An 8,983-nucleotide genomic window follows, 5' to 3' on the forward strand; every position below is an offset into this window, starting at 1 on the left:
TGTAGTGTCTCTACTTTAAAGAGTCCTCTCCTGCTGATGTTCAGGTGTATATCAGTATGTAGTGTCTCTACTTTAAAGAGTCCTCTCCTGCTGATGGTATATCAGTATGTAGTGTCTCTACTTTAAAGAGTCCTCTCCTGCTGATGTTCAGGTGTATATCAGTATGTAGTGTCTCTACTTTAAAGAGTCCTCTCCTGCTGATGTTCAGGTGTATATCAGTATGTAGTGTCTCTACTTTAAAGAGTCCTCTCCTGCTGATGTTCAGGTGTATATCAGTATGTAGTATCTCTACTTTAAAGAGTCCTTCAGGAATAAACAAAGGAGTCCAATGGAGGCTTTCAGGAACACAAATCTATATACCTCACTACAGGAAAGGGCAAACCCCCCAAAAAGCATAACATTGCCTCTTTGATTGATTAAATGTATTTTCGCAATATCAATGTCATGGTATTTGGTGGAAACATATTGATGTTCAGTTTTTTCCCCATATTTTCCAGCCCTCCCCTGTCACTAATATAAAAAAAAGACAAACATGGGTCTTTGTTAGTGAAAAGAGTTTAAACCACTGTGTTCAAAGGCTGCTCAGTGCTGCCTGTGAGCAGTCTATTGACTTTCACAAATCAAATTGGCAGAGCGGCCTCTCTAAACCTCACTCTGTAACTGGGGCAACTGTTATGGCAAAGGGCTGTGTGTCTTGGCAAACTATAAAAAAAAATCATAATCACATCCTGGGCCATGTGTTCTGTTGGTAAACCACAGCGAGGCCTAGCTTCAGCTCACCTTCTAATCAGAGAGTGGAAATAGCTCAGGGTGGTCAGGCTGCTCTTTGTAAAGCGCTGAATAACACGGAGAATCAAAGTCCAGTAATGGTTCCAGTCTGTGCAAACAAACGTGTGCATATGAAGGCGTTGGAAACACGTACATTAGTGATGCAGAAGAGAATAACACATGGCACTGAAGCTGTTTAAGCCTCATTTTTGTTTGCTTCGTTTTTTTCTTGATGCTTGAAGAATTTCATTTGCTGGTATTCCCACAAGTCATGGTTTTAATTTTAATACATGTCAGATTACTGCGAGAAAAACCAAGCAAGATTATGATTTAAATGACCTTTTAATGCACAGAGACGTTGTTTTCCTGCCTAGCAACACTGAATACTTGAGTTTCTTTTCAAACAGCCGCTAAGCTAAAGGTGGCTAATGTTGGCCGTGATGACGCTTACTGTGGTCGTCTCATTTAGACACTTGTTAGCAACCGCTGTTTTTAAATTCACCAGTGGGGTATTACTGATATGTTTTATGGCGTAGAACAAAACTTGTGTTAACCACAGACCGAGTGATTGGTCTTAATTGTGTTTTTTTGTGACTTTTTTGTCAGGTTTTTTTCAAACAAGAATCCAACATGTCTGTCTAAATTATCCACCAAGATATATTTCTGAAAACATTTGAGTGGAGAAATTTGCTCTGCCGCGGCTGAACCTTATTTTATTATACATAACATCCCCTAGTTTGACAGCTTTGACAACATCTTTGCTGGCCTGACTCATTTGAAGTGAGATTCTTTAAATGTATGCAAATACAGACACCTCCAAATCCCCGCAAAACTCCCATAATGCACTGCCTGTAAAGTGCCGTTAGTCTGTTGGATGACAAAGTGGTTAGTTTTGTCGTACTAACTAGACTATGTGTTCTTTATTCAATTAGTCATATTTTAAGCTTCTCTCATGCTCAAAAACTCATATTCGAGAAACTTATGAACACTTTGTTCCATGATTCTCCACTGGGAATTTCTTTAGTGGAGGACAGCCCTCCTTCTGTCTTCTGTAGTGTGATTTAACTTGTCATGTTTTAACTGTTTGTGCTTTTGCTGTAAATTGTGTTGTTTTATACTCCAGTACATTTTGTATGCTTTTCTTATTTTGTATATATTCTGTGTTTAAACATAAAAAACAAAGGACTTCGGTTGAAAAATGTGCCTTTAGGTCAATTTACATTGCATTGTCCCTGAAAATAAATGAATGCATTTGGTTATTTTATCGTCAAATTATTCTTATTTTACATACTGGAGCCTGTCGTGTCTTTAGGCTTTCATGTTTGTTTTTTAAACACTACCGCTGACTCTGCTTATTTTTAGCAGATGATGAACACACTTAAGGAATGTTTTCAGTGACCTCAAGGTACGATCAAATATTCATTTGCATGTCTGAATAGAATTAAATATTAGTGACCAAACCTGATGTGCTTTAATGTGACACGCTCAGTCAAAATCTGCCTGGCAACAGAGTATGTTTGAACAGATTAGTTTCGTCAGCATTTAATAAAGCAAATCATCCAAGATTTAGAATTCAGTTGCATTGTTTTGCTGTTGACATTTAATTGACCATATGTCTTTCTGCGGATTGATATGACTGCACATAGTCCTTAGCAACAGCCCGTTCTCCTTAGCAACAGTCTGGTAGCGCAAAATAGCAGACCTCTGGAATGTCTAGTTTGACCAATCAGAATCGAGTATTCAATCAAGCCGTGTAATAATGCAATAATTTGAACCCATGTATTATGATACCTACAGATTATGTCCAATAGAGAGCCCTACATGAGGAATAGTTGACGACAGGCTAAGGGGGCAGGACAACTCTAAGTGGTTGACCAATCATAACAGAGCCAGCCAGCTAACCAATCAGAGCAGACTGGACTCTGGTTTCAGACAGAGAGTGAACAGAGTTACACCTGAACATCAGCAGGAGAGGACTCTTTAAAGTAGAGACACTACATACTGATATACACCTGAACATCAGCAGGAGAGGACTCTTTAAAGTAGGTAACATACTTACTCTGTTTTGCTATAACAATACTTTTCAGTGTCTCAAAACATCAATATAAGTTAACCATATATTATGTCTCCAAGTAGCATTAGTGAAACTCTAAATATTCAAGTAAAATATGGAGTAAACTGTATTTAGTTATCCAAGCACACCTACATAAAGGAGGTTGGTGCAACACATGTTAGTGTCATCCCAGGTTTAGGAAAGAAACATCTTTACTACGCCAACTCTCTTTGAAATAAGTTGTATGTACAAATCCAGGTAGCTGTGAGGTTAATGAACCGTGGTAACGTTTCCTTCCATTTTTCATTTCTATCAGTGGGGCAGATGTTCTCAGAATAAAGTAAAAGCAACATCTACCAACTGCTTTGAAGCACCACCTGTTATAAAGCCGCCTGAAATAATGCTCACTGGCTATTCTTCAGTTTGTGTTTGTGTTTGTTTATCTTTTTTTCTTTGAGCTAAGTTACCATCTGGTAGAAAGTAGATGGACTGTGATATTAGAGAAATAAGACGCAGCATACTGTAAGATGGGTTTATTCTCTGGATGACTGGTAATTGATGCATCTTAGTCAACAGATAATTCATCTTCTAAATAAAAGATGGTACACTTCTAAGCAGAAATAAACAATTTGCCCATAAAAACATGTTTTTTTATGATATGCTCTATCAAGATAATGATTTAGAAAGATTTTTCTTTTCAGATTGTTGGGAGGGGACACTGTGTCTGTGTTGTTTAATGCTTGGTTTGTATCGAGCATATATTGCATCCAATATTTTTTTCATAGTTTCAGAGTCTGACACTGTGGGGCTCCCTTAAGGTCCTTACACAACGATTTTCGGCGTCGATAGATGGCCATCGATGAGCGTCCTGTCGCCCTACTCAGATTGGTGTGTCCCGCCCCGTCGTGTCTTTTCGGTCGTGCCGACACCTTCCGCCGGCTGTCGGTAAAAGGCCGTCGGCTAAAGAAATCACTGTGATTGGCTGTTCAGCTAGCGAATCAGTGCATGAGAAGCGAAACGGAAGTGAGGGACCCAAACAAACTATTAAGAAGGCACATCTGAGATTTCATTTAACTCCAGCTCTCGACACAGGTTGGGGAAAGCCCCATGAGCTTCTCGCTGTAGAGTGAAAATGGAACACGCTATTTGTTGTTTGTTTATATCACGCAGTCTGTTCTTCTTCTCTCGGTTATCACGCAGTCTGTCTTCCGGTTGTTGCCTCTTTTGAATGATGAATACACACTATCGCCGCCTGCTGGTAAGGAGAGTTATTGCCACTCACGCATGCGCAGTTCATATGTGCAACTTGGCTGTCGGCTGAAGTCTTTGCGGAGTGTTCCAGTGCGACTGTGGCCAAGACGCAGGAGACGTGAGGCGACAGAACAGTTGGGTCTATCGGGACTTGCTCTTTGGTGTCAGATTGGTGTGTAAGAGCTTTTAGAAAACATCAACACCACTGGGAGGTTGTAAACAGGAAGTATAATGTAGCCATGGTCCTGCAACTTTAGCTCAATTAAATAAGCCTATTCATTGTTTACACATTGGTGCATTCAAATGAAATGCCACATTCTGCTTATATTAGGGGGTGTTAATAATAATAATACATAAATAATAATACATAGGATTTGTATAGCGCTTTTCCTAGTGCTCAAAGACGCTTTACATAAAATCAGAGCAGAAACAACAAATATATAATTGATTAATGCCAATATAATCAACGTTGTGGACAATATATATAATTCTATAACACATAGGTTTGAGCAAGCTCTCTGATTGGTCAATAGGCGTGTTTGATTCCACGATCAAACAACGATCAAATAGAACGTGCCTAATCACAAAGTATCCAGTGGCCTACACACGCCACTAGCCTACCGAAACTACTTCCATGAGCCTACATCGGTCCATCTCTAGACAACAGAAAGATGTGGAGCAACGCGCTTTTTGCCGGTCTGGGACACGCCATGAAACGGCCACTGGAGGAAAGCTCTTCCTATAACGTAGTCCTACCCGTGAACACCACAGCACCACCTGCAAAAAAGTCTGGCATGGAGTTCATGGAGAGCTGTTTCAAGAATTGCACTTTTAATGGCAGCATGAACATCCACCTTCATTCTGAACCCAAAATGTTTCAGCACCATGGACAGCCTGATTTGATTTGTTCCGCTAATCCCACACAGTGATTACTCAGATATTTAAACAGCCTAATTCAAGAATTGTTTTCAATAAATTGGTTAATAATATATTATTTACTATAATTATATCAATAACTGTAAGCGGGGTAGCAGGAGTGTTTGATCGGCTATCGTTACCATGGGAACTACTTTCTAGGAACTACTTTCTGACGGAGATTAACTCAAGCAGAAAGCGTAGGTTTGGGAGCAAATCAGCCCACATTATGAAATTATTTTATGATATTGTTGATTACAATGATAGTTTGTGTAATAGAATAATAGAACTCCAGTACAGGCGTACGGAGCCTCGGTCCTACCGCAGTACTGTCGAACCAATAATGACGTTCAAGGACGGCCTCTCGTGTATGATTGCTCAAGTAAATATAAGTATTTTTGCTATTTATGAATCATTGTTACGTTACGTACACATTTTCTGTAATTGTTTTCACTATTTTTCTCATTTTATAAATGTTTGATTACAATTTATTAAAAGAAAATTGCAAATATTATTGATATGTAACTTTAATCTTCAATATTACCATGATATCATTTGACGGAAGGGGCCTATGGGTTATAAGCATGAACGTTAAGGGGGTTAAGAAATATTGTACACAGTCTTGAAAGTGTTTTTTGTACAACGTTTTGAACAATATATAGCACTGCAACAGAAATGTTGCTATTGATGACTCTTTTTTACGTTACGTACACATTTTCTGTAATTGTTTTGACTATTTGTCTTCTTTTTTTAAAGATTAATTACAATTTATTAACATATTTTATAATTTATTTTGCATAGAATATTGATATAACTTTCTATACATTAACTTTTCTTTAATATTATCAATTATTATTTGAAGGAAGGGGCCTATGGGTTATAAGCATGAAGGTTAAGGGGGTTAAGAAATATTGTAAAGAGTATTGAAAGCTTTTTTTGGAATTATGTATATTTTCAGTTTAAAATGTAATAGATGAAACTGACTGATAAATCTAATAATAATAACAATAATGCATTTTAATTATAGAGCGCTTCTTTTGAAACTCAATGACACTAAATTCATAAAAACATAATGAAACAACACACTTAAAATGTATAAAACACAACATAAATTACAGATTAATGTTAAAATCTAATCTGAACCCAACATATGAGGTACAGTAACCTGTCGTCACACAGCAATAACTTTGTTGGGATGCAAAGTGAAGTGTAATTACGTCGCTCTCCTGCTAGACTTGAATGATCTCCACTCTCCTCACGACTGAGACATTATGACCCGATGCCTGGAGGTGGTTCTGGAGACGAGACTTCAAAGAAAATAATAATTTTTTGTTTAATTACTTCGGAAAAGGGGTTCCTGTGAGTTTAATAAATGTCACCGAGACAAGCCGGACACCCCGTGAGATCCAGAGGTGGAAGTAGTGGAGTACAAATACTTTGTTACTGTACTTAAGTACATTTTTCTGATATCAGTACTTTACTCCACGATTTATTTTTCTGACGACTTTTTACTTTGACTTCTTACATTTTGAACACAAATACCTGTACTTTCTACTTCTTACATGTTGAACCCAAATACCTGTACTTTCTACTTCTTACATGTTGAACCCAAATACCTGTACTTTCTACTTCTTACATGTTGAACCCAAATACCTGTACTTTCTACTTCTTACATGTTGAGCACAAATACCTGTACTTTCTACTTCTCACATTTTCCAAACAGGCTGGTTCCTTTAGTCTGAATGTGTGTTTGGTGGCGTGATCATTATTATTTAGAGTCATTGCGTGCCTATTGATTTGAACACGATCCGTGTATCCATAATTTCCTGCTCTTCTCTAAAGAAGAGGGACAGATGAAAACGTTGTCATGTTGCCGTTGTTCAGCATGGAAACATTCATTAGCTAACAATGACATTATTGTTCTATTAATATAAAGGGAGGTCAGGTACTCTTTAAAACAGCTGCTAGTTATGGGTACTTTTTACTGAAGTACATTTCAAAGCCTCTTTACTTTCACTTGAGTAAAGAAGTTTAGTCAGTACTTCTACTTTCACCAGAGTATTTTTAAACACGAGTATCTGTACTTCTACTTGAGTAAAGGATGAGTGTACTTTTGCCCTCTCTGGTGAGATCACACTTGAGTTTCTTGGATTTGGACGTGACTGAAAAGGAGACAGATTTCTTAACGAGGTTTGGATGATTTGTTGATGACAAAGTTAGCACATTGGCATATTGTGTTTTAGTAAAAGAAAACCCGTAAATGGCGCTGGCTTTGCCTCCTTGTTTGCTAGATATAGCATCAATCTTGTAAAAAAACAACAACTTTCATCCCTCTGCAAGTTGACTTAATTCACAGGTAAGTCATGCAATATATATTGTTGAATGAGTATGAATAGTGGAACTGCATTTGCCTTTAAATCAAATATCTATCTGTAGGAATTGAGGTATTTTTCAAAGAGTGCTGAACTTTTTGAACAACATTAACGCACTATGCAGTCACTCAATCTTCGTTTCTTTATACTTTTAATTAGGGTACATTTATGCACTCAAGTACAGACGCAGGGGATTTAAGAAACAGCACAGAACACTTTTTAACACTCTGGTATCATTACTTTGATTAGCCTTCCCTAAACCTATCTCTACACCCTGTAATGATGTTTCAGTCTGAACAATCCCTGCCTTTACTTAAATATGTAATAATGTTTTTCAGGATTAATTGCATCCCTGTTTTACCCGAGGGCTTTTATAACGATGCAATTGGCGTCTCAGAGGCAAGGGAAGACATTACATTCAGGAAAGAATAGAGAGAATAACAACATTGATTAATAACAACTGCACCTGCAACTTCTAATCAGATATATAGTGGTATCACCTTGTGCATTTTGAAATAAGCAAATCAGTTAAACCCCAGTAGATAATGTTTCATTTACATTCCTTGACTTTTAACTATAGTGTTACTTTGTAAGTGCAAGAATATATCGGTTTATTTATTTACACTCAAACCGATATATTCCTGAACTTTAACTGTATCTACATATTGAAGTATGAATGCTTGTTGTTCTCTTCTCCTGAACGTTGTACGTCTCTTGTTTGTTTTGTGTACTTTTGATGGCATCTTAAAAAAAGGAGTATATCTCACTGTACTGTATAAACGGTTCTATATGAGCTGTTAACTTCACAAGATATAAATATATTTAGCAATGTAAAACATTTCTGAGTCCACAGCAGGTTTCAAGGGAACGAGCAGCAGAAGCAAAGATGACCCTCTGATGGATTCGATGTAGTGTCATTTACGGACAGATTTACCACGGTGTAATAGTGGTGCCCACAGGAACTTTTGAAAATGAAAGGCAGTGTCAGGGTCTCTGGAGACGCTGTATCAGCAAAGCCTCAGCAGAGCAGGAGACACATTACAGGATAAACTCTTATTGACACTTCTGGCAGGATTCATCATCTCCGTCCCTGGAAATGCTTCTCTGTTTGCAAACGGAGCCTCGTGGCACCCAGGGTGTTCATGTTCACACGTTTACAGTTATTTAAAAGGTGAAGATGGATACACTTCCTGTGTTGCCTTTAGATGGGTAAACAAGTGTTATGAGGTTATTGGATTTAAGAAGTGACAAGCAGAGGTGGGAAGTAGTGGAGTACAAATACTTTGTTACTGAACTTAAGTACATTTTTCTGGTATCAGTACTTTACTCCACTACTTATTTTTGTGACAATTTTTTACTTTTACTTCTTACATGTTGAACACAAATACCTGTACTTTCTACTTCTTACATGTTGAACACAAATACCTGTACTTTCTACTTCTTACATGTTGAACACAAATACCTGTACTTTCTACTTCTTACATGTTGAACACAAATACCTGTACTTTCTACTTCTTACATGTTGAACACAAATACCTGTACTTTCTACTTCTTACATGTTGAACTCAAATACCTGTACTTTCTACTTCTTACATGTTCCAAATAGGCTGGTTTGTTGATGTGG

The 8,983-nt window shown here is 37.6% G+C and overlaps 1 protein-coding gene across 1 annotated transcript in view; it reads right to left on the minus strand.

Annotated features, from left to right (window-relative positions):
• Positions 1–8,983, minus strand: part of LOC104959313 (breakpoint cluster region protein-like) — a 56,382-nt gene that overhangs the window by 32,047 nt on the left and 15,352 nt on the right. The gene's annotated exons all lie outside the window — the stretch shown is intronic.

This window comes from Notothenia coriiceps, unplaced genomic scaffold (assembly GCF_000735185.1).
Source record: "Notothenia coriiceps isolate Sejong01 unplaced genomic scaffold, NC01 NC01_scaffold00030210, whole genome shotgun sequence".
Taxonomy (NCBI): Eukaryota; Metazoa; Chordata; class Actinopteri; order Perciformes; family Nototheniidae; genus Notothenia; species Notothenia coriiceps.